Consider the following 26,287-nt stretch of genomic DNA (forward strand, 5'->3'; position numbering starts at 1 on the left):
GGAAATATCTCCTCTCAGCTCTGCTTCCTTTTTTTCAAAATCCTAGGGTTTTACCATGAGGATTATCTTCTTTCAGTTACAAGGAGATGCAATCTCCAAGAGTTGTTCTTAATCACAGACATGTGTTCGTGTGCGCACACGCGTGCGTGTGTGTAATGGGTGAATGGCGCCTTACTAAACAAGCTCTCTCTCTCTCTCTCTCTCTCTCACACACACACACACACACACACACACACACACACACACACACACTGCAAGAGAAATTCTCTAACTCTTGCCATCCAAAAAGTGTGGCTATGTCAGCTTGTTGATAAGAATGCCAAAATCTACTTGTAAGCATTTGACTGTTGTCTTCAAAGTGTGGCATTACGAATTTTGTCATGCACCATGCGCTCTCCACAAGTAAATCAAAACAAGCAGCAACAAGGCCGTCAAGGTCTGAGGTCGGGGGGCAGAGAATCTAGCCCGTCCATCCACTAGCGTTTCCTCAGCAGAATCGACTACAACAGTCGCTCGATTTCTGCCAGGTCAGCACGCAGGACGTTCTTGCCATGCATTCAATCAACTTCTACCAGCTCAGCTCACGGAAACCTGCTGCCATGTCAGCGCACGGAATGTTTTCCAATCATTGCCAATTAATGTAAGCCCCGCCAGCACTCATAATGAGTCCGTCGACCTCCTCGCAATCATTGCCAATCACTGCAGGCCCTGTCAGCACCCGTAATAAACCTCTCGAGCAATGGAAATATGCCAGGTCAGCAAGCGAAATTCGTAATGGAATGCGAATGGGCTCTGCGTGGCATGTGTGCTCTGACACTGTTACGCATGCAACCGGCTGAGCTCTCGCTGTGCATATTATACGCATGAGACCGAATCTGTGTGTGTTCTGTTGGCCCCCCTCCCTCGGACCCTTGACGGCTGGGAATGGTCCCTCAGTGGTCCCTGAGGGACCATTCCCCACAATCCTCCTCCCCCATGGCTCTCGGCATCCGCCGGTCACCAAGTGGTCGAAGGATTATGGGGAGTGGTCCCCCTACCCCATAAAATCCATAATTTTATAAAAGGATGTTTGAGACTAAAAACAGGTGGGTTGCCTAAGTATCTTTGCAAAAAAAGCATTGATTGCTATAGCCTTTCAAAGAAAGTCTTCCCAATAAATTTAGCAGATCTGAAGGCAATGAGCGAGAGAAGCAACCAGCTTACCCAAATTTCATAACAAAAGAACAGCAAGAGCCCAGAATCAATCAAGCTGACCAAAGTTTCTATGAGAATCTGTGCATGGACACTCACACTTTGGCTTCCTCGATATCAAACTTGAAAAGTCACATGAAGTGGGTGCTGTTGCCTCTATAGCCCAATGTAGTGAAACTACTCATGTCCATTCAGAATAGCTCTGACACATGCTTTTTGTGATGCCTGAAGCAAATGGCCCACACCAACATTGTACGACATCCCAAAAGAGCCTACAATTCCACATCAGCAACACACAAATATCAGCCACACGCAGTTACGTTTCGTGTGTCTGTTCATCACGGAACCCTCAAGTCTACTCCTCTTCTTTAACTTGTCCATCCATACCGTCATACTATCCAAGAGTAGCCAAAAAGCTTTATCGTTTTGGACATAAAGTAATACAAACACTATGGAGCAGATGGCAAAATTTTTACTAAAAAGAAGCTGAAGATCAGAGAATACTTCAATCTGTGTGTATCAACTTCCCAAGTATGGTATGTATAGTATCAACCATTATGAATATGTATCTAGACAATAATCAGATTCAACTTCTCAAGTCGGATATTCATGTGTTAACCATTATGGTTTTGCATCTAGACAGTTATCCTATCCACTGGTGTTGCCCAGATGACAGCACCGTAACAATCAGAGACCTCGTTGCTGCCACGCTCCACACTCACATTGAGCTCTGACTGTTGTCTATACCTTTCCATCAACATTATCTACTTACTCTGCCATTCCGAAAGGGGGATTGTCTCTGACTCAATTGTGGTCATCGCCATATTTGAATACCTCGCACCCGCTGCACAATTCAGGTGAAAAAAGGACTCCAGCTCTTCAAGATCTTCTTTCGAAAGCTTAACATTAAACGCGCCCACATTCTCCTCTAGATTCTTTTGTTTGGTGGTGCCGGGAATGGGAGCAACATCTTTACCCTGGTGCTGCAACCATGCAAGGGCAAGTTGGCCTGGTGTACAGCCCTTTCTCGCAGCCAAATCATTCAACTTCAGAAACAGCTCCACATTCTGGTCCATATTTTCTGATGTAAACCTTGGCTGACTAGTCTGGGCAAACATAGGACAAGCATGAGCATGAGATACCATTATAATGGATCACCAAAAGACGGATCCATCCCGGCACATTTAAAAGTAATTACCTTACGCATGTCATTATCTGCTCAATTCTCCAAAATCTTCGGTCCAGCAGAAAAGAAACCTTGCCCTAAGGGACTAAAAGGCACAATCCCTATTCCCAACTCCCTGCAAGTATTAGCACCTCTCAGACCCCATAAATCCCAACAAAGGACCAAAATTGACAAATAACAACCTGCACGTCGGTATGACTTCTCTTTCAGCATCACGAGTCCACAAGGACCATTCCAATTGGACTGCTGTAATTGGATGCACCGCATGAGCTCGTCGGATAGTCGAAGCTGATGCCTCAGAGAGACCCACGTACTTGATCTTTCCTTCTTCAACAAGCTTTTTCATTTCCCCAACCTGTAGAGAGACAAATTCGTTAACTAATGTTTCAACTTTGTATACTCTGACATAAACCGAAAGCACTTTGGATGTATTTTACCACATATCTATGCAAATAAGGAAACTACCACTGACATAAATCAGAAAGTCTTCTTGAGCATAACGGCATGTAAGAGAACTCTTTACTTACAGTAACCTCGATTGGAATACTAGCATCTATGCGATGCACATAGTATAGATCAATACAGTCCACTTCCAATCTTTTCAAACTTGCTTCACAGCATGCACGGACATAATCTGGATCTCCTCTAAAGATGGCTTTCCCGTCCTCATAATAGATGCCAAATTTGGTAGCCAGTTGAACCTTTTCCCTAATACCCTTCAAAGCCTGCAGAGAAAGAAGGTTCTAACAAAATCGTAACGTCGGAATACAACAAAAATAGCCGAGTGCAGAGATTTTACAACGACATATATTGTTCAACCCAGATTAATCACTAGGTTGTACCTACAAATTTGTGCACGTGATGTGTTCACTAATTTACTGTTTAAAGTTGTGGGTTCAAGCCCCCTGAATCATCTGCATAATGTGTTTACTCATTCATTTCTCCTTTAATGGTGCAGGTTGTGGCACACCAGCTCTAAATCTCTGATACATTTTTTTCATATTGCAAACGCTCTTCCCTCCATAATTACCCCCATGTTCCAAGCATATGATCCATCAACTACCCTAATTGGGAAGTTTAAACATGGTTCTAAAAATGCCCCCCCTCTCTCTCTCTCTCTCTCTCTCTCTCTCATGGACACACATATGTCTCATGGTTTGCGTTGTGCCATTGGTCAGATACGCACATCCTCACATCAGCTCGAGATTGAGACTGGTAGATTCAGAGGGATACCAGCAGACAGCAGGATATGCCGATTATGCCAGAGAGAGCCAGAGACAGAGTTGCACTACATATGTCATTGCACAGTGTTCTATGAGATACGGGGGCGTTTCCACTGCTTATTCAGAGAGGGTTTTGGTCCTCTATCTAGGGTCATGAGTTATGAGGATCAGAGATGTCTTGGACTATATCTACTTGACTTACACAGGTATAGAGACACTTTACTGGGGAGAGCTAGAGAGAGGCAGTCCCAGAGACACATTACAGATTTCTTTTCACTAGATATGGGACAGCCAGAGGAGCAGCCACCACTGCAGAGCTCGTCCCACACTCATTCGACCACTACTGGCACTCTCATCGACCGAGCATTGGAGCTACAGAGATACAGACGACCGCGACTGAGGAGAGGAGCTACACAGCATCGACGGAGACTACAACAGAAGATTCGAGCCATACTCTCTCGACATCCAGAGTGCAGATGAGGATGGATCCTCACCATTTCTTCCATCTTTGTTTCACACACTGTTACATCCAGTCTACCGGGTACCTATTGTATCAGCTGCTACACCCACGTAGTTTTAGATTGTAGTAGTAGTAGTAGTATTTTGTTCCACTTCTAGTTCTTTTGTACCCAGACATGGTATTAGATTCACTATTTTGTAACTGATTGGTCTCATAGGTCATTTCGGCCTTTTGAAGACGTTAATATAACATTTCATTTCATTTCTCTCTCTCTCTCTCTCTCTCTCTCTCTCTCTCTCTCTCTCTCTCATGTATGTAATAGCGAGATGGTAGAATAGAACCTTTCCGAGAAGGAGCTCATTATGGTGAGGGCCATAGATGTCGGAGGTGTCGAGAAAGGTGACGCCAAGCTCGTTGACAGCGTAGCGAATGAGGTGAATCATGTCCTCCTCCGGTTTGGGGGGCCCATAGTTTCCGGACATGCTCATGCATCCCAATCCCTGCGCTGACACCTCCAAGCCCTGCGATCCCAACTTGATGCGGGGCACCAGAGGAAGTCGAGCATCCGCCATTGCTGACTCGTCACTCCTCAGAATCCTGCAATTCACTCGCTGCTAGTCTCCACTAATTAGCTGGATTCAGGTTTGCTCTTGTGAAGCTCATTTACGTAGCAATGTAGTAGTTCTATTTATAGGCATTTGAAATTGAGTACACCATGGGTGACATAATCTTAGGTTGCATCATTCGGTGCATCATGGACATGCAAGACATGTTAATACGTTATGGGCATATAAGCTTTTAGAGGAACTAATATGTGACTGTGCTGATGGTTGATGCGGCGAGGAAGAAGCAAGGGCTACATCTGTGCCACTCTCTTTCTTCACCCCCCCCCCCCCCCCCCCCCCCCCCCCCAAAACAACAACAAAGGTGCCAACATGTGCAAACATTCTCTATGCATCAATTAGGTAGTGTCAAGTATATTCTTGGATGCTTTCTTATTAAACAAGATCGTACTTTAAAGCTCCGATAAGACAACTCTAGGTAATTATTAATTGTGACATCTTGTGTAGAACAATAGAAGAGATGATTTTAAAACCTCTCAAAAGACAATCCACTGAAGATCCTCACACATCAATGTGTTTAACTCATCGTTTTGGCCTTTTTGAAACATAAAGTAATTGATGGTTGCTTTAAGTTGCTATATTGTTCCATTGAATTGGCTATTGTTGATTAACAAGTGACTTACAATGATACATTTTTTTCTCCTAGCATGACCCAATTGTTTCACTATCTATAGATAGGGTGTGTAACCTTGGTATACTTGGTGTATAATTCATGACGATTTGTTTACTTCGATATCACATAATATTCTTATCATAATTTCTAGGAGTGTTATAATTCAATTAGCCAAGAAAAGGCATTTGCTATCATCAAAAAGTTGAAGCATGAGTTCCTCTCTCTCTCTCTCTCTCTCTCTCTCTCTCTCTCTCTCTCTCTTTCATAACAGTTCAATTCTCTCGGAGGTCTCTTGGGATAGTGTAATGGAAATGGCCTATGAACTTTGAGAGTAGCGGAATTAGGAAAGTAGGTGAAGCACTTTTAAGAGATTACTTTGTGAGCATAGCGGGTGAACTTAATTGATGGTAGCAACATAAACATGGTACTTAGTTAACTTGGCATGAACAATACTTTTGCAAGAGAGAGAGAGTTTAGAGAACATGACAATAGTTGAGGACCGGATTCATATGGAGCCGGTCCCCCCTCCAATAGGCATTTGTATTATAGTTTCTCCCATCAAGAGAGACTTGGTACAATACAATCTATGTGTTCCTTGTGACCTTGGTGATGCAATGAAGATGGAAAGCTTCATGCATCACAAACATAACATAACATAAACTTGAAGAAAGCATTAACTATCCCAAGCCTCAGTCCCAAGGCCTTAAACACCTTTGAAGGTGGAGAGAGCTAGCGGGGAATGAGGATAGGGAAGAGGAAGAAGAAACATTCCATAGGATAAAGAAGTAGTTCCTCACTTATCATTACTCTTCTTGCTAGCATACATAATAGCATAGTAATGGAGATGGAGAAGATGGAAAGCTTAAGCATTGAAGCATGACTCTTGGTTGGATTTGCATTCCATAGCCAAGAGTGTTGGTGTAGGCTTTCACTCTCCCAAGCTTGGAGAAGGAGGTGGTGGTCCTCAACTTTCACCAAGTGAGAATGGTGTCTCCAATGAGTGTGTGTGATGGTGTATATCCCCCTAGCACTCCCCTTTCTTGCTTTGGGCAAAAATTCTACTTGCTACAAGCTCATTGGACCCCTCTCCCCTTAGCCAATCACATCCAGCATGCAGTCAAGCATATGGGTAGTCTTTTGACAAGTGTCCTCCTTACCCCTTAGAGAGAGAGAGAGCTTGAAAATATCTAGATATTTGTTAGGTGGAAGTAAAAGCTCATTGGACCCTCTTTAGCCCAACCGATAGCATTCAAGCACCCATGTGGTTAAGCTTAGTGAGAGTCTGACATGTGTCCCATGTGCTCTTTTAGAATTTTTCTAACTTTGAGATTTTTATACATAAGAAGTTTCTCAAGCAACTTCCTTATTAAGTGAGTAGGTTCTCTTTTTGACTCAAGCATCTTACCTCCCATGCATAGGAAGCTTCTCAAGCAACTTCCTCATTAAATGTGACGAGTACCTCAAGTACCTTAGTCATCAAGCATGACAAGCACCTTAGGTGAAGTTCCCACCTCAAGCACAACCCTAGCTTGCCTAAGTTTAGGTCGGGTTCCCACCTCAAGCACAACCCTAGCTTGCCTAAGTTTAGATTGGGTTCCCACCTCAAGTACAACCCTAGCTTGCTTAAGGTTCTCACCTCAAGCACAACCCTAGCTTGCTTAAGGTCAAAAGGACTTTTAACACTAACCATTGGAGGTCTTTAATGAAGCTAACCCTAAGGTCTTTTAAGCTTCATTAGTTAACCTTGCTCTTTGGCAGACCATCTCTCATTTGGGCCCCTTTACCATTGGCCCCGTGTTGAGATAGATCCGTAAGCACATGTCTATATTCTAACTCTTGTTCCCGTTTATTATCCCATATTAAATGATCAGTTTGATATGAGAAAATCATTTGGGTTGGTTAGATATTAGATATTTGATGACATTACCTCTCTCTTGAAATCATAGTCGTCCTCGACTATGAGGTAAAAGATAAAGTCATAGCCATTAGTCAATTTGTCTTAGCGGGTAGAGGATCCCTTTTTACCCTACGACATCATTCCAAGATGGATGACTAATCCATTGGTGCTTGGGAGACATAGCTTCCGCAAGCATGTCTGCGCTTGAGTCCATTTCATCCTCCCAAGTAGAGTGACAAATTCTACATGGTGTTTGAGAGACGTCGTCATCCCAAACATGATTCTTAGTATGCATACTACTTAAATTTGTGCACAATAAAGAGAGAATTAGTCTTATAAGACAAAAACATTAATCGTTTGAAAGAAACATGTACATTTGGTTACTCTAATGTAGCATTGTAAGCGTTGACAAGGTTCATACTATCCTTAAGCTGGATTCCTTGCATCCATCTAGCATCTTCAAAAGGATAATTTTTTAACTTAATAAGATACCGTCGGATAATCTTACCATGTTGTAGTACCTTGTTTTCATGCCGAAGAATAGCTTCGGGTTGTAGTACCTCTTCTTGATCTTCGATTTCGGGAGGGTCTTCAATAATTGGTTCATTTGGAGGTTCTCCTTTGTAGGGCTTGAGTAGGCTCACATGAAAAGCATTGTGTAAGAGCCAATGGTTAGGTAACTTGAGTTGATAAGCTACCTCATTGATTGGCTTCAAAATTTGAAAAGGACCATAGTATCTTTTTGCTAGTTTAGCATAATACTTTTGATGGCACGTAGGATTTTTGCCCGTCGTTTGCCTCAATCGAGCCTTTGGAAACTTAAGTAAGACCCAATCATTTTCTTTGAACATTAAGGCCCTTCTGTGCTTGTCAGCAAAAGCTTTTTGACTTAGTTGGGAGATGGATATAGCCTCCTTAATCTTTTGAAAAGATGTTTGCAGGTCACGACTATACTCATCGGCAGCGAAGATCTTCCCATGTACTTTGAGTAGCAAGGGACTTTTAGGTCTTCCTTCTATGATTTCAAAAGGTGCTTTTCCCGTAGAAGTATGGATAGTATTATTATACGCATACTCTACAAGAGGTAAGTACTTTTCCCATTGTGAGCGTTGATCTACTTCTGTGACATAGGTCTTTAGTAGATCAAGAATCGTAAGATTGGCTATCTCACTTTGGCCATCCATTTGTGGGTGACAGGCCGAAGAGAAATTCAATCTTGTACCTAGATTTTCAAAGAGACCTTTCCAGAAATTGCTGGTCATTCTAGGATCTCTATGTGACACGATGGACGTTGGCAATCCATGGTGTTTGAAAATCTGTGATATGAAGAGAGTTGCCATTTGGTGTGCCTTAATAGTCTTCTTGACAGGGATACAGTGTGCTTGCTTGCTAAACTTGTCGACTATTGTCCATATTCCCGTATTCCCATGGATAGATTTTGGTAATCCAAAGATAAAATCCATGGATATACTCTCCCATGGTGAATTAGGAATTGGCAATGGCTGGAGTAATCCACGTTGCTTCCCTCTATCATACTTAGTCTTTTGGCATACTACACATTTTGAAACATACTCCTGTATGTCCACTTTCATGGTAGGCCAATAAAAGTACATCTCTACTCCTCGAAGAGTAGGTTGAATGCCTCTATGCCCCGCATAGGGAGGAGCGTGGGATTCATACATGACTTTCTCACCAAGGGAGTGGGTAACACATAGCCTATTGCCATGGAGAAGATAACCATCCTGCAAGGTGAATGGTTTCTCTTTCTTCCCCAAAGCAAGGGCTGACATTATGTCTTTAAAATCAGGGTCAATAGCATACTCATCTATCATAGAAGATAGATCATTGTGAGTTGCTATTGACACAATCATTAACTTTTGGTCGTCGCGAAAGTGCATCAGCCACTTGATTGTGCTTACCAGCAATGTGAGCAATGTGAAAATTAAATTGTGAAAGAAAATTTTCCCACCTCATTTGTTTGTTGGAAAACTTTGTTTGCGTCATGAAGTACTTGAGACTTTGATGGTCTGTTCGTAAGATGAATGGAGTCCCCAATAGATAGTGCTTCCATGTGTCTAGGGCATGTAGAACAACTAACAGCTCTTTCTCATAAATGCCTAAGACCCGTTCATCCGTGCTGAGCCTTCGGCTCTCATAAGCTATGGCATGCCCTTCTTGAAGCAAGACTGCTCCAAGGCAATCACCACAAGCATCACATTGGACCTCAAATGGCATTGAGAGATCCGGAAGCATAAGGACTGGTTGGGAGATAAGCTTCTCTTTGAGCTTGTCAAAAGCACTTTGCTCCTTAGTAGTCCATGAATACTTAACGTTTTTCTTTGTTAAGTCATGTAATGGTCCTGCTATTTGAGAGAATTTTGCTAAGCGTCTATAGTATACACACATACCAATAAAGCTTCTTAGCTCATGTAGATTCCTTGGATTAGGCCATGCTTTTATTACCTCCAACTTTGATGGATCCATACGGATACCATCTTGAGAGATAATATGACCTAAGTATTGAATCTCTTGAAGGAAAAATTCACTTTTCTTTTGATTGAGAAAAAGCTTATGTTCCCTTAATGCTTGAAAAATCACTTGGAGATTTTGCTTGTGTTCCTCCAAGGAATTGGAGTAGATGATGATATCATCAAAGAACACTCTAGTGAATTTGCGGTAGGGTCTAAAATTTTTCTCCATTAATCGATTGAATGTAGCTGGTGCATTAGTCGAGCCAAAAGGCATGACTAGATATTCATAAAGGCCAAACGTTGTACGAAACGCAGTCTTTAGGATATCTTCATTCACTATCCTTATTTGACGGTATCCACTTTTAAGGTCAATCCTAATGAAGTAGGTAGAGCCTTGTAGCTTATCAAACAGATCTTCTACCCGGGGTACGAGAAATCTGATTTTGATAGTGATATGATTTAGTGTGCGATAGTCCACACACATGCGGTATGTACCATCTTTCTTTTACACTAAAAGGACTAGAGAGAAAAAGGGAGAGGAGCTAGGCCTCACCATTCCTTTGTCTACTAATTCTTGTACTTGCCTCATGATCTCCTCTTGTTGAGCTTGTGAAACTCGATAGGGAGGTTTGTTAGGCGGTGAGCTTCCTGATAGGAGCTCAATTCGATGGTCATCATCCCCTCGTTTTGGAGGTAAGTCCATAGGGATATCATCAATGAACACATCTTGGAATCCTTTTAGAAAGTTAGACAAGTCTAACTCTTCTTGATTCCTACCATTCACCTTTGATGAAACATTAGGATTTTTTGGGATTCTTTGACAAAAATCATGTACACAGAACTGAGCTTTTCATTGATTTATCAAGGGCGAGAGGATTTATACCAGACTCATTAGCATCTATATACATAGTCTTTCCCCTGTAGGTGAAGTAGATTCTCCTTTCAAGGAACTTCATGTTGGCAGCCATGCGGTTGAACCATGGTATCCCTAGGATAACATCCTCATGTTGGAGAGGAGAGATGAAGAAGTCTTCTTTGTTGACATAGCTTTGGACATGAAGCCTCAACTTCCCAATCAAGGGAGTAACGGAGGCTTGTTGTCCCTTGAAAGCGGCATCGGCCGTTACAGCATCTCCCATCTCAAAAGCTTGAATGCCCAACTTGGTGGCCAACTCCATTGATATGAAGTTGAGACCAGAACCAGGGTCAAACAGGATGAAAGCATCATGCTCCCTTACCTTTCCCCAAGCATAGGAGAGAGGTGATCCTTTGCAATGAGTATCCTCTTTTGAAGCTTCGATAGTGGAAGCTCTAGGAGTCTCATTGCGAGCATTTCTTTTGGGGCAAGAACGATAGCCATGTCCTTGCTCCCCACACTTAAAACATTTGTGATCCTTGCGAAAAGTTTCAAGCTCTTCAGGAGAGAGTTTATTTTTACCTTTGTAAACTCCTTTCTCCTTGGACCGATTGTTGTTGTTGTTGTTGGAATGGCTGTGGGAAAAATATTGGGCATTAATTTTTCCCTTTGCATCACTTTTGTCTTTATTTTCCATGGGTTTGACATTCCGTCTAACCCCTTGTTGGAAATTGATGCGTGCAGCAACCATGTTATGGTGGATTACTTCGCTGATAGAGTTAGGCCATTGAGAGTTGACATACTCGGCCATCTCCTCAGGTAATCCTACACAGAATTATTGTTTTTGCTCAACAAAGTCTATCTTTTGAAAGACAGTAGCCTTGAGATGTAAATCCCAAAACTTGTCCACATATTTGTAGATAGACTCATGAGAGAGAAGCCTTAAACTCTGCCATTCAGGGAGCACTTTGTCCTTTGCATCACTTGCAAGGAATTGCTTCATGATGGAAACTCGTAGAGTTTTCCATGTCTTTGGTGCTTTGCCATTGCCTCGAAGACTAGCCCACCATTGACGAACTGATTTTTGGAAGTGCATAGCTACATGGCGTAGCTTGGAGGACTCCGTGAAGCCCTCGTCTCCAAAGGCCGCATCAAATTGTTGGATGAAGGCCAATACTTTGTCGGTAGCACCAAAGGTTCCATCATAGGTGAGAAAAGAGATACTCTTTCCTCTCTCTTTGAACTTCTTGAGCTTTTGTGACCTTCGCCATGCAGGGTAAGATTTGTGATGTCCTCCCCTCTTATATTCTCTAGGAGAAAAGCCATAGCTTTCATCAGTAGAGGAGGAAGGTGAAGAAGAAGGAGAAGAGGGTGACCTCTTTCTTGCCCTTTTCTTCCTTGGTTTTCTCTCTTCCCTTTTGGAGTGACGAGGAGAAGGACTATGGGTTAACCGTTTCCTCTTGGGAGGAGTTGGTGATCGTTTAGTCCTCCTTCTTCGTGGAGCCACATCTTCGGAGGAATTTAGGGATTCATTGCTTTCTTGATCTTTGGATTCCTCCTCTCGTATGGGAGCGAGTCTTCTTTTGGGGGTCTCTTCAAGAGGCCTTGTAAGCTCTCTCTCCTCTTGGAGAGGAAAGGAAATCCCATAAGCACGAAGTTGTTGAGTAACTTCGGCTTGCAAAGTGGGGTTGCCCATAGCTTGTTGCAACCTAGTGACAAGATAATTAACAAACATGGGAGCATCATCATTAGCACCTTCATGTGCAAAATCAAAGTTATCAATGTTCATTCTCTTCTCTTGATTATTGTCAGGCATGCTAGTTAAAGTTACGTGTTTACTTAGTGTATGCTTTGGCAATTCAAAACCTTAGTTGCTACTCCTCTTAGCCTTTGAAAATAGGCACTTAAGTATCTACACCCATGGCTCGAATTGGTTAATTATAGAGAGTAGTGGAGTGAGTCTAACATAGCCAAGTTGTCGACGGATAGCTCCTTTCGGACTTTTTATGGCTCAATAATGGTAAAGCCATAGGCAAGTCTAAATAGACTCCATTATTAAGTCCAAATCTCCCAAGGTGTGCACCATATCCCACATGGTGGGTTCAACAAAACCGATAATAGATCCAAGTCCCACTTACCCTAATATAATTAACAAAATCAACCATTAATAGGGTACTTAAGGACCTCTCTTCTTAAGCAAGAAAAGAGAAACCAAATGCTCTGATACCAATGTAATGGAAATGGCATATGAACTTTGAGAGTAGCGGAATTAGGAAAGTAGGTGAAGCACTTTTAAGAGATTACTTTGTGAGCATAGCGGGTGAACTTAATTGATGGTAGCAACATAAACATGGTACTTAGTTAACTTGGCATGAACAATACTTTTGCAAGAGAGAGAGAGTTTAGAGAACATGACAATAGTTGAGGACCGGATTCATATGGAGCCGGTCCCCCCTCCAATAGGCATTTGTATTATAGTTTCTCCCATCAAGAGAGACTTGGTACAATACAATCTATGTGTTCCTTGTGACCTTGGTGATGCAATGAAGATGGAAAGCTTCATGCATCACAAACATAACATAACATAAACTTGAAGAAAGCATTAACTATCCCAAGCCTCAGTCCCAAGGCCTTAAACACCTTTGAAGGTGGAGAGAGCTAGCGGGGAATGAGGATAGGGAAGAGGAAGAAGAAACATTCCATAGGATAAAGAAGTAGTTCCTCACTTATCATTACTCTTCTTGCTAGCATACATAATAGCATAGTAATGGAGATGGAGAAGATGGAAAGCTTAAGCATTGAAGAATGACTCTTGGTTGGATTTGCATTCCATAGCCAAGAGTGTTGGTGTAGGCTTTCACTCTCACAAGCTTGGAGAAGGAGGTGGTGGTCCTCAACTTTCACCAAGTGAGAATGGTGTCTCCAATGAGTGTGTGTGATGGTGTATATCCCCCTAGCACCCCCCTTTCTTGCTTTGGGCAAAAATTCTACTTGCTACAAGTTCATTGGACCCCTCTCCCCTTAGCCAATCACATCCAGCATGCAGTCAAGCATATGGGTAGTCTTTTGACAAGTGTCCTCCTTACCCCTTAGAGAGAGAGAGAGCTTGAAAATATCTAGATATTTGTTAGGTGGAAGTAAAAGCTCATTGGACCCTCTTTAGCCCAACCGATAGCATTCAAGCACCCATGTGGTTAAGCTTAGTGAGAGTCTGACATGTGTCCCATGTGCTCTTTTAGAATTTTCCTAACTTTGAGATTGTTATGCATAGGAAGTTTCTCAAGCAGCTTCCTCATTAAGTGAGTAGGTTCTCTTTTTGACTCGAGCATCTTATCTCCCATGCATAGGAAGCTTCTCAAGCAACTTCCTCATTAAATGTGACAAGTACCTCAAGTACCTTAGTCATCAAGTATGACAAGCACCTTAGGTGGAGTTCCCACCTCAAGCACAGCCCTAGCTTGCCCGAGTTTAGGTCGGGTTCCCACCTCAAGCACAGCCCTAGCTTGCCTAAGTTTGGATCGGGTTCCCACCTCAAGCACAGCCCTAGCTTGCCCGAGCTCAAGCACAACCCTAGCTTGGCTAAGTTTAGATCGGGTTTCCACCTCAAGCACAGCCCTAGCTTGCCTAAGGTTCTCACCTCAAGCACAACCCTAGCTTGCTTAAGGTCAAAAGGACTTTTAACACTAACCATTGGAGGTCTTTAATGAAGCTAACCCTAAGGTCTTTTAAGCTTCATTAGTTAACCTTGGTCTTTGGCAGACCATCTCTCATTTGGGCCCCTTTACCATTGGCCCCATGTTGAGATAGATCAGTAAGCACATGTCTATATTCTAACCCTTGTTCCCGTTTATTATCCCACATTAAATGATCAGTTTAATATGAGAAAATCATTTGGGTTGGTTAGATATTAGATATTTGATGACAGATAGTTTCCTATGACGTTAAAATCCTCTTCTTCTCGTGTGTGTTGATAAAAAGAGGAAAGCAGTATAACCTTTCTATCACTCAAGCGTGGTAGATTGGTTATGTCATTTCCCTCTTGAATAACAGGTCTTGAGTTCAACTCTCATGGGATAGATCTTTGAGGTCTCTTGGGATAGTTTCCTACGACGTTAAAATCCTCCTCCTCCCCCTCTTCTTCTTCTTCTTCTTCTTCTGTGTGTGTGTGTGTGTGTGCGTGCGCGCGCGCGTGCACGAAAGGGGATGTTTATATAATACATTGTTCTTTACCTAGAAAGACATGTAATCATATTTTGAATTAATTGACCATGAAGGTGCCTACTAACCCAACTCTTTGTTCACCTATAAGTTGGATGAAGTAACGAAAATATTTGATGCCCCATGTATGCATTGTAGGGGCTCTATTAATTCCATGAAAAGGCTCTCTGCCTTATTTCTTCACCTATCATTGTTTGAAAAAAAATAAGAGACATTCTTTATCTGTTGATCACTTTATTATAACAAAAATAATACAGATCATTTCCAAGTCATTTTACTACACTCAAACTTTGTCTACTCATACTAGCATAGCTTAGCATAATACTCACATCTCTCCCCATTACTATCCTAGGATACTTACTCTTATCATGATCCATTATAACGTCATCTAAAGCCTTACATAATTCTAAATTTGAGCATCCAAGAAACCAAAGGGTAACCACATGTAATAAATTATATGGAGCTTGGTCTACTGATGTAGCTAGATGAGCATGAAATTGAGAGTGAGGGAAATCAAGCTTTAATGATTTCAACTCTCCACTCTCTCTCTCTCTCTCTCTCTCTCTCTCTCTCTCTCTCTCTCTATTTCAACTCTCCACTCTCTCTCTCTCTCTCTCTCTCTCTCTCTCTCTCTCTCTCTATGTATATGTGGAAAGAGGTGTGTGTGTGTGTGTGTTGGAGGGGGGGGGGGGGGGCAATTGTTGAATGGGAGTTGGAGTTGTCGCTTGGTGAATGAGACCAAACCTAATCAAATTTCACAAAACTCAAGGCTAAATGCAGTCACAAGAAGGAAATCGGAGTGGTCTTGTTAGCATCCCATTGCCCCAACATGTGTCTTTGGAGCATGAATTTTCATACCACAAAAAATATTTGTCCTTAAAAGTGATACCCCAACCTTCATTGTCATCTCCATATCCTTAATAATGCTTTGGTGATGGATGATGATCTAAGAGAGTGACATTGAATCACGATAGCCTTAATCATGCTATGGTGATGATTGAAGAGTTCAAACAACAAGCTTTAATACTAGAGTTATGACAACTTATAGCAATCCAAATGGCCACATTGCATCAAATGCAAAAGCATCTTAATCTCTAAGATATGATCTACTAAACTCACAAATAGATGCTTGAGCCTATCTCCCCATCCGCTTTTTGCAACTTAGTAGCGATCCAACTTAGCTCCCACTCCCTTTGATGTGAGACATGGCATTGGGGTATGTCTCACATCAAAGGGATACCCACCCTTCATTGTCATCTCCATATCCTTACTAATGCTTAGGTGATGGATGATGATCTGAGAGAGACATTGAATCATGACAGCCTTAATCATGCTATGGTGATGATTAAAGAGTTCAAACAACAAGCTTTAATACTACAATTATGACAACTTATAACAATCCAAATGGCCACATTGCATCAAATGCAAAAGCATCTTAATCTCTAAGATATGATCTGTTAAACTCACCCATAGATGCTTGAGCCTATCTCCCCATCCGCACTTTGCAACTTAGTAGCAATCCAACATAGCTCCCACTCCCTTTGATGTGAGACATGGCATTGGGGTATTTGGAAAGTGTTCTCTATTGTTGTACATTGTGCCCCTTGCAAGTTCAATAATCTTTAGCTTCATACCCTACCTAAGTGCTTGGCTTTGATCACATTTGAGCTTGCTTCCTTCACATTTCCAGCCTCCCAACTACTTCAGATGATTTGGTTCCATAGGTCATATTATAGCATTTGAGGATGATAATACTCTCTCTCTCTCTCTCTCTCTCTCTCTCTCTCTCTCTCTCTCTCTCTCTCTCTCTAATCAAGGTTGGTGGGTGTATTGTGATCCTCGCTTAGGAGTCCTTATTGTTGCTCAACATGGGACTCTAGTCTTTAGCATTGTTGAGACTGGTCATCATGGATGTCACATCAAACTGAAGGTTCAGGGCAAGGTTCCAATTGAGCAGAAGTTGGTTGCACATTGGCAGTCTGTTAGAGTGGTAGGCTCTCTCCAGAGGAGATCACGTGTTGACCTTGTTTTCACTATTAAGGAGGCACGACTTTGGAGATCGTGGATTTGGCAGGGAAAGCCCCTTGCTCATTTGGATTGGGATTCTTGTGAGTGGCAGTGGCTTCGTTGGTGATAAAGCTCCTCTATCCTTTTTTGTGTACATTCTATCCCTGGGGAGGAGGCTTCTTTTGTAGATCCATCACCCACCTCATCGTCCACACTAGTCGGAGGTATGGCAAGATCAACACATCCTCCTAGCTTTTTAGCAATAGTTTTTTTCATGCATGTAGACCCTCCAAATTAGCCTCATGATATGTTTTTTCATGTCGACGATAGCACACACATTATTGCCTATTGGCAATTGGTTTTCAATCGTTGGTCATGATCTAACTTGTCACATATGTACTTTAGAGCCCGAGTCCTAAGGGTAACGTTTTTGGGTTTGTCCATATGCATAGCTAGTGTGGATGGAAGTTTGTTATTCGTTGATTAGAGTGGGCATCTATGATGGGTTTGTGACATGGGGGGCAGTTGCATGGCTTTTGAAAATTTCAGGGTTGGTCACACACCTTTTTTCAGGGCCTATTGACAGACCGAGTTATTAGGTGAAGTTTGAGGTCTCTTTTTTGCCTTTTAACGTTTAGAGAGAGAGTTCTCTAAGCCAATGAGGGAAGGGCTTTCATTACGGAAACTTATTTTTAAAAATTGCATTTGATTTTCTAAAATGAATTTTCTTTGAGCCATAATCCGAGGTAACTTTCAAGTACATGGTCTTTTTACCTCAAAAAGGTCTTTTTCACCGACCCAAAATATTTTTTGAATCTTCTCACGATCTTCTTTTGCTACAGCCGGAGGCGTGGAGTTCCCTGCAAAATACCCGAAATAGCATACTACAAACCATAAAAACAGATTTATCGACATACCTGGCAACCACATAGATGCATAATCGCGAGATACACGAATAGAGAGAGACAGAGTGCGAGAGAGAGCAATAGGGTGCGTGTAGATGCACCTCCTAGAATGGAGTGCTACGCCGGCATGGCGAGAGAGAAGAGAGGAGAGGTGAGAAGAATAACGAAGACATTGGGTGCAATCTCCCCCCGTGCAAGAGTGAGCATTTTTCTCTTGCACGTATTTATTTATAGATTTCTTGAATGCCCGAAAATGAGTACAAACTGGCCGGCCGGACATAATTGGCCAAAGCTCATAAAGAGCACTTGAATAATCAAATATACATAAAATGTAATATCCTTCTGCATAATCCATTATCTGCTGATGCTTTTGCCACGTGTCAGCTGCAATAGATAATAAAATATCAATTCTATAACATACCTCTCTATTGGAAAGCAACTGTCCTCAGTTGCGAAGATAAAAATCTGCAAACAATACTTGTCAAAAACAATGATTAGAAATCTATATCAAATAGTAAAAGAAAATCCATAAGATTAGACACATTTGTTATGCCTGCCTTCATCCACATACTACCTATTCTAGTGTCCCATACCACTGGAATAAGCAGTATATGTCATACCCTAATGAATCAGGATATCATTGGTCACACTCATCATTGTATAAATCAATTCTGATCAATCTCAAGTTTACTTTCAGAAATACTATCACGATAGAAAATCATCTTATACCAATTCCAAATCCAAATCCAAAATATCTTTCATTTTCTATACCCAGGTAACAAAATCATACCAGTTGCAGTGGTGGCCAGTCCACTGCAGCATGATTTTGTGGTCGGTGTTGCCTAAACCGGCGAATCTGCACTAATGCTGCCTAAATCGGTGGATCTGCATTTGATATTGTTTAAAATTCATGAATTTGTAATGTTTAATGCGCTGCCTAAATCGGCGGATCTGCACCAAGATGAGTATCTACACACTGCCTAAATCGGCGAATCTGTGTGTTGGTGACCAATGGACTAGGCAAGACATAAAAGGGAAAAGTATTTACTATGTGTGTGACACCATGTTGGAGTATAGCAAGGTACTTACAAATTGTTGGTCACTATCCATAGCACCTTAGCTCACATGAGTAGCTGCATAGCTTATTGACAAATCATCTCAATAAAAATTTCTTTGAATACAATCAGAAGCCATGACCTTAACAGTGTTTGAGTGTTCAGCTTAGAACACAATGGAGAGAAATGAAATATGAAAAGAGGAATGATGTATGTGATGTACATACCTGAACGATATTTTGCATCAAATGTGTACGTACTTCTGTGTGTGGCGAGTGTGAGGTTCTAGTATTATTGTAACTCATGTGTTTAGCAATGTAACTCTCGTACAACTTAAAATCATGTTCTTGTAAACACCATTTGCTATCCCATCATTTGTGTCGCAATACATACTTGAAATCAGAAAGCAAACGGTTCAATTTATCTGAAAAATTGTTAAGAATGAGTGGACGAGTGAAATATACAGCCTCATAAGTAGAGCATACGCAAACATCATCCATGCACCCTTTTAGGTAACTAAAGAGAGAAGTTTTGACGCCTTGTATCTACTTAAAAAGGAAAAAATAAAATAAAATAATTCAACAGTTGAGATATCTGGCAAAACAAATGTTTGCAAAAAAAAAAAAAAACCAAATATAACATGAATATAGCATAATGACTAACAAAATTGTAACGTAAAATTGTGGATAAAGTGTCATGACATATACGGGTGATAACTGAAAGAAAACATGGCCCATCTGTGAAATGAAGGTAGGGTAAGTTGATGACTAGAATTGAGATGCAAGGGAGAGATCCACTTACAAGTTACACTTACTCTGAATGGTAGGGTTCTTCCTAGTCATTACTATAGTCTGATCTTTAAGAAGAATATCAAAAGCACAACACCAAGATCACTCACTACCTGACTTGGTCAAAATCAAACAATAAAATGGGGTAGTTTTGGGCCATTAACGCGAGGTATCTCACTTGGTTGAAGCTACAAGTGTCTCCTCACTTTAAGGTTTATGAATTGTACATAGTTAGAGAATTCAGACTATTTATAAGAGATAAAAGGAAAGGACCTATCAACAATGTGGAAGGATTCTTTGCTTTAATTTCACCCAAGGCGTGTAAAAAATTAATTGTATCTACTTTATTTTTATTCTTACTACAGGTGGAAAGCAGAGAAATGACTAACAAATACATTATCCAAAAACCAGTAATGTGAGGAGATTATCACTACATAGCCAAAATTATAATAATGATTTGATACAATTCAATATCGTGTTATGTCGATGAGCCCAATCGTCCTAGAGTTTATGATTGCGCAGCCCCATGGATACCTTGCAGCCAAGGAGTATCGGACTTCAGCAACCAAGGTGTTCGATCGTGATCGTTGTGTTAAATTTTATTGTGGTCGTCAATTTTTGAATTGGCCAATGATAGTCATGGAACCTACGTAAGGCAACGATTTTTTTATATATTATTATTTTAAATTTATTTATGTTACCACATCTAGAAGATGCCACAACAGAACGTCGGAGTTGATGATCAAAGATACAAGCACATATGCTTACGAAGGACACCATGACTACCTTAATGTATTAGTCGTCTGCAAAAAGTTTGAGATTAAATTGATACAATCCTTATGGATCCAATACAATGTCTAGGTACAAAATGAAGTACAACAAAAGGCCAAAAAAATCATCATCAGCGTCGGTGTCAATGCACGAGGATGCTGTGCATTTGGCGTTGTCTGAGAAAGTATTGCAACGGTCGCTCCAGAGCTTCGTCAATGACTACCTCGGTAGGTAGTCATTTCGGGAGGGGGAAGAAAAATGGAGCAAAATTGAATGAAATGTTATATTACTCTGCTTCAAAAGGCCAACTTTACATATGAGGCCATTAAACCGAGACAATCCGTGTGAATCGAGTCTAATGTCTGGATACAAAATAAAATGGCAAGATGAAAGTTTTTTTTTAAAAAGGTGAAAAAAGGCCTTGCAACAGTCGCAAGAGCTTCGTCAATGGTCAAATAGTGTTGTCAATGGTCGCCAATTGCATGAGGGGGAGGCTACCATATCAGATGAAGAGAGAGCACCACTGGCTCAGGGGGGGTAAGTTGCAGCTTATGAAGGAACCAATGCTACAGAGAATGCAGCATGTGCAGGTCGCAATCGAGGAGCTCTCCTGTTACAGGAGGTTGACAGTTTCCTGAGGATTACATGGCCGCCAGCGGACGAGAAGGGGCTGGGAGATGTTTTTGAAAATTTGAATCATGCTGCTTCCGTTGCCAAAGGCAATGGATTAGAGGCTATTGAACTGTTGGTCCAGAACCAAATTACAACCTTACCAGTTGTTGACGAGACCCGACGCCATGCAAGAGATAGAGGGAGGGCGGAATGACTCGAGTCGACTCCGAGAAGGGTGTGAGAGTGGGAGCGCCTCAGCATGGGAGGTAGGTAGATCTCGGGTAGGTGGCCAGAGGTAGAGAGAACTTGGGTGCCTGTGTACTGCTGTAACGTCGAGGGGCAAAGAAAGAGAGAATGAGAATGTTGTTGGTGTATGAGTAGTGGAACTGAGGAGCGCTGCCTAGGTTGTGTGACTGGGAAATGATAAGAGGGGGAGAGAGAGAGAGTTAAAGAAGGGTAGTTGTACAAGCTCGAGTCGAGAGAGAGAGAGACTGAAACGTCTGTTGACGCCATGTGGTTGTGGACAGCAAGCGTTACTCGTTTTTTTCTTTTCTTTTTTTTTTTCCCTTTTTCCACGGCTGATGGCTTTTGCATGGGACTAGTGGTTAGTTAGGGATGATGCGTTCGAAAAGGGGTGGCTACAGAAGTGATAGAACAGAAAGAGACACGCTGCATGTGTTTGTACTGGCGGGCGTCTGCAGGTTTATACGAGGGTGTGGATGGTTGTGCAACGCTATGCAGTAAAAAAGCTGGAAAGTATCCCAAAAAAAGTCGGATGGGAGAAGATTATGGGGTTGATGGCAGGCGGCCGTCAGCAAGTAGGAAGGGTGGTTTGCTGGAGAAAGAGAGAGAGAGAGAGAGAGAGAGAGAGAGAGAGAGAGAGAGAGAGAGAGAGAGAGAGAGAGAGAGAGAGAGAGAGAGAGAGAGAGAGAGAGAGAGAGAGAGAGAGAGAGAGAGTTTGAATGCACCTATGTGTGGCTGTGAGGTGATGAGAGTTTCTCGTTAACACATCACAGCTGCATGCTGCATGCTGCATGGCAACTAGCCAAGGAGAGGGAGAGAGAGAGAGCTATAACTGTTCACGCGGAGTGTATCGAGAGAGAGAAATGGAAAGCATTTCCGTGCCCACAGACTTTGACGGCTGGAGTTCACTCGGTGTTGCCATGCAAAAAACTGCTACGCGCACAAGGGAGCACCTGCCGCTTATGCTGCTTTACAGATCAGACAATTTGGCATGATTGAAAAGTGCCAAAATTGGAAGGGGACTGCGGTGGGTTTTACTCGCCAACCGTGATGGTTGGTTGCTCAATGGGCCGGGATGAAGCGCTGCTGCAAATGCAGACGCTGTTGGTCGAGGGTAGCTCTATGTTATGCTGCGCGCACCTGGTGCTACTCGCCTTGGTGATGTGTGGAGGATGCGGAGAGTTTGGCGAGGGTCAATAGCATGATGTGAGGATTATTTGAGAGACTAAATTGGGGGTGATTCCTAATTTCCTACTATGCAATGAGTCCTTGAGATTGCTCCTTATGACGGGAGAGAGAGATGGGAAAAATAAATAAAAATCCGTTACAGCTTCATCTTCCTCGTTGGGTCTTCTCCTTCTTCTTCTACTTCTTGCTCATCGAAACTCAGGCTACCTTCCTCTTCATAAATCTATTCTTCTTCCTTTTTCCACTTTGTCAAATTCTCTCGTGGATTTCTTATCAGCTAACAGGCAATTGAAATCTAACATTCCTCACTTGTTATCCTATACTGTGAGTCGTAGACAAACCTTGATATCATGAAAGAGATTCTATTCCTCTCTTGTTATTGCATATTGCCATAAGATTCCGAGCATAAGATTATGTTTAATCTATTCTATCAATATGTTCAATTAACATAATTATACTAATAATTACTATATCATGATAATAAAGAAAGGATTCTCTTCAATTTCTAAAGATCACTATCTATCTCATACAATCGACGCTAATAATTATTATAAATTGAAGCAATTAACAAAATCTAGGAGCATAAGAAAACAAAACACTTAGCTGCTACTTGTCAAAAATCTTTAGTCTTGGAGCGTAGCCTATGCACTGATACCACTGCTACAGCCGGAGGAGTGGAGTTCCCTGCAAAATACCCGAAATAGCATACTACAAACCATAAAAATAGATTAATCAACATACCTGGCAACCACATAGATGCATAATCGCAAGATACACGAACAGAGAGAGACAGAGTGCGAGAGAGAGCAATAGGGCTTGTGCAGATGCACCTCCTAGAATGGAGTGCTACGCCGGCACAGCAAGAGAGAAGAGAGGAGAGGTGAGAAGAATAACGCAGACACTGGGTGCAATCTCCCCCCGTGCAAGAGTGAGCATTTTCCTCTTGCATGTATTTATTTATAGATTTCTTGAATGCCCAAAAATGAGTACAAACTGGCGGGCCGGACATAATTGGCCAAAGCTCATAAAGAGCACTTGAATAATCAAATATACATAAAATGTAATATCCTTCTGCATAATCCATTATCTGCTGATGCTTTTGCCACCTATCAGCTGCAATAGATAATAAAATATCAATTCTATAACATCTTTTTCCTCCTTTTCCCACCCCTCTTTGTCTCACCTCTTCTTTCCTCCTCTTCCTGCTATCCTCTCTTCACCTTCATTCACTTTGCATCCTGTTATCTTTAAGCGATGGAGTCCACCCGATCCAAATTCCGTAGCACATTCATTGAATTCATCACCACTTATGCCACATAGATGAGCACAACCAATGGATCCCAATATTTATAATCAAGGGTAGTTGGATTATAATGCAACAAAGTAGGAGAAGAAAAGCCTCATCCAAGAACCCATTCTTGTCATGTTGGAAAGGAAGAGTGAAAGACTTTCAACTTGTTGGAGCCAAGAAGATAGTGAAAAGGTTTTAGTGCACCATGTCTACATGCACAAGGAGCTTCACCTACAACTCAAAAGGTCAAATCTTCCTCTGCACAGAGCTAACTATAAGTGGTTCACACTTTTCTTGTTTGTGGTTGTCTTCTTGTTTATTGTTCACATGTATATTGTAGATTATCTTCACTTTGCTTTGGTTTTTTTGTGGTTCTCTACTTGATTGTTATAATTTTGGTTTGTGGTTCTCTACTATGCTCATTACAAACCTGTATCCCTCAAGCATAGATGAATGGCAACTAGTGGAGTGTGCCATAGATATTTTAGATATCTGCCATTGATACATTGGTGAAGAGCTTTACAAAAAAAGGGATATTCTTTTATGATCGTTTTTATGTCCCACCAAAATCTATGAAGGATTGGGCATTGTCACCAAGGTTGCACTACCTAGTTTTAAAAGTGGAGAGTGGCCATTTCCAAGCTCAGTAACAAGTGAAAGCTATAGGTGAAAGATCTTTTATGAGATCTTAAAATGTTTAAAGGCAAACATTGCAAGCAAGCAGAGCAGATTTTCAATTTTTATGCCCATCAGTGTCTTTGTAAATTTGTTTACAAAGCGTGATGTGAAAGTCTCTAGAACAATGATGTTGGTTAAGTGCTTAGACAATGAAGATGTGTTAGAATTTGTGGATGAAGGTTGGAGTCAAAAGTTAGTGAATGGGTCCTTTGCAAAGTGCAATCTGGCTCTATTACTTGTAAATACATGATCCATACCAAAAAATTCATTATTTCATTTTTTTATAGTCGATGGCATCATGTGGGGGGAGACTTGGTTCCTTTAAATCAAAACATGGATGATTTCAATGAGAACCCCCTTTAGGACATTGATGTATGGATGCACAACAAACACAACATTGAAGATAAGAACTAAGTGCTCATTGTACCAAGTGAGGCAAGATTTACACAATGAGGAGATCAATTTACCTACAATATTTGCTTTTCATATAACTGGAAAGAAAGTATGGTTTCTTTTTTTATGGAGAAATTTGTGTGACATATTCTTAATTTTTCTTTTTTTTTAATTGATTGCAGGTCCCGAAGAGGGTTGAGAAGAAATTTCTATGCCAAGAAGTGCCAGAGGGATAGTACATCTTATTCCAAGCTAAAGCCCTGCTCCCTATGCAAACTGTATCAGGCTGACATTTTGTACACTTTATTGTTGTCTCCTTTGAACATTTTGTACACTATTTCCACATCAATGACAAATGAAATTTTTTGGTTTAGATGTCTCATCTTGTTAGTTTCCTTTTTTATTTGGTATATTGTTCAAATATCTTATCTTGTTTGGTGTCTTATTTATTTTTTATTTGTTTGGATGTCTTATCTTGTTTGATGTCAATGTCATCACAGCACTATAAATAGGCCAACTCGGTTTAGGTTTGTCACCCTTACAATGATCAATATGGGGTAAGGATTTTGGCTCCTCTTCCTTACTTCCTATGAGCAAGAAGGAGAAGGAAAAAGGGATAAAATCCCATGAACAAGAGAAAGAAGAGGTAAACCCTGAGTTAGTTTTCATTATCTCCACTTACTTGAAAGAACTCCCACCATGGTTGGAAGATTTCTTAGGCTCTTCAAGGGTAGGGTTGGAAGATGACATGGATTATGGATTGCGCATTGACATGTTGCTGTCAACACAAATTGAGTATGAAAAACATGCGGAGAAAAATGCAAGGGCTGCCACAATTGCAGAAGAAATTGAATGAATATATTAAGAGCTACATGAGAGATGGAACGAATGAAAGTTATAAAATTTACATCATGCTCTCAAGGAGAGAATTTGTAATGTTTTCTCTTTACAAAATGCTCTCAAGTAGAGAGTATGTAATGTTCTAGAGAGAGTTCAATATGAAACATGTTTTATCAATATATCAATTACTATAAGACTCAAGTGAGAATTGTGGAAAGACCAATGGACATTGTCAAAAGCCTCCAAGATGAAAATCTGAAAATGACCTAGGGTTAGAGTAGAACATACCTCTTGTGGTAGGGGTAGAGAAGGAGTTCACAATTCTCAAAATCAATATTGTCTAGCAAGTTCCTTATGTCAGAATCAGTTCTCAAATAGTGAGAGATGGTTGGGTCACCATGTCCACACTTTATGTTGGACATCTAACTTATAGTCATGTATCAATAATCTACAAAGAAATTCAAAGAACAATTATTAACTATGAATAATCTAAAAAACACATATAGAATGTTAATGGTTTAAAAAAACTCAAAGATGCAAGGATAATGTGGTCATTGATCTCTCTTTGTGAGTCTTTGAGAATGTCAACACACTCAGTATCCAAGAAATATAATCTTTTCTTTGAAGAAGGTCATCCTCTAAGAAAACAACCACCATGAAGCCTGTGGGATTGGCACCTCTCAACAATAAAAGGAGCTGAGCTTCAATCTTTGTGAGTTCCTTTGTTTCCAGCTTTTCCTTGTCAACTTTGGGCTTCTCCCCTTCTTCCTGAACATCC

The 26,287-nt window shown here is 41.2% G+C and overlaps 1 pseudogene across 1 annotated transcript; it reads right to left on the bottom strand.

The window, feature by feature from the left end:
• Positions 1-1,650: 1,650 nt before the first annotated feature.
• LOC147451852 (auxin-induced protein PCNT115-like) lies at positions 1,651-4,725 on the bottom strand (annotated as a pseudogene). Its single transcript, XR_015188841.1, has 5 exons — positions 4,402-4,725; positions 2,905-3,102; positions 2,560-2,732; positions 2,390-2,492; positions 1,651-2,297 (listed from the first exon to the last, which is right to left on the bottom strand). The product of XR_015188841.1 is annotated as an auxin-induced protein PCNT115-like (transcript).
• Positions 4,726-26,287: the final 21,562 nt, after the last annotated feature.

The sequence above is a fragment of the Adiantum capillus-veneris genome, chromosome 8 (assembly GCF_014529385.1).
Source record: "Adiantum capillus-veneris isolate H3 chromosome 8, ASM1452938v2, whole genome shotgun sequence".
Classification (NCBI taxonomy): domain Eukaryota; kingdom Viridiplantae; phylum Streptophyta; class Polypodiopsida; order Polypodiales; family Pteridaceae; genus Adiantum; species Adiantum capillus-veneris.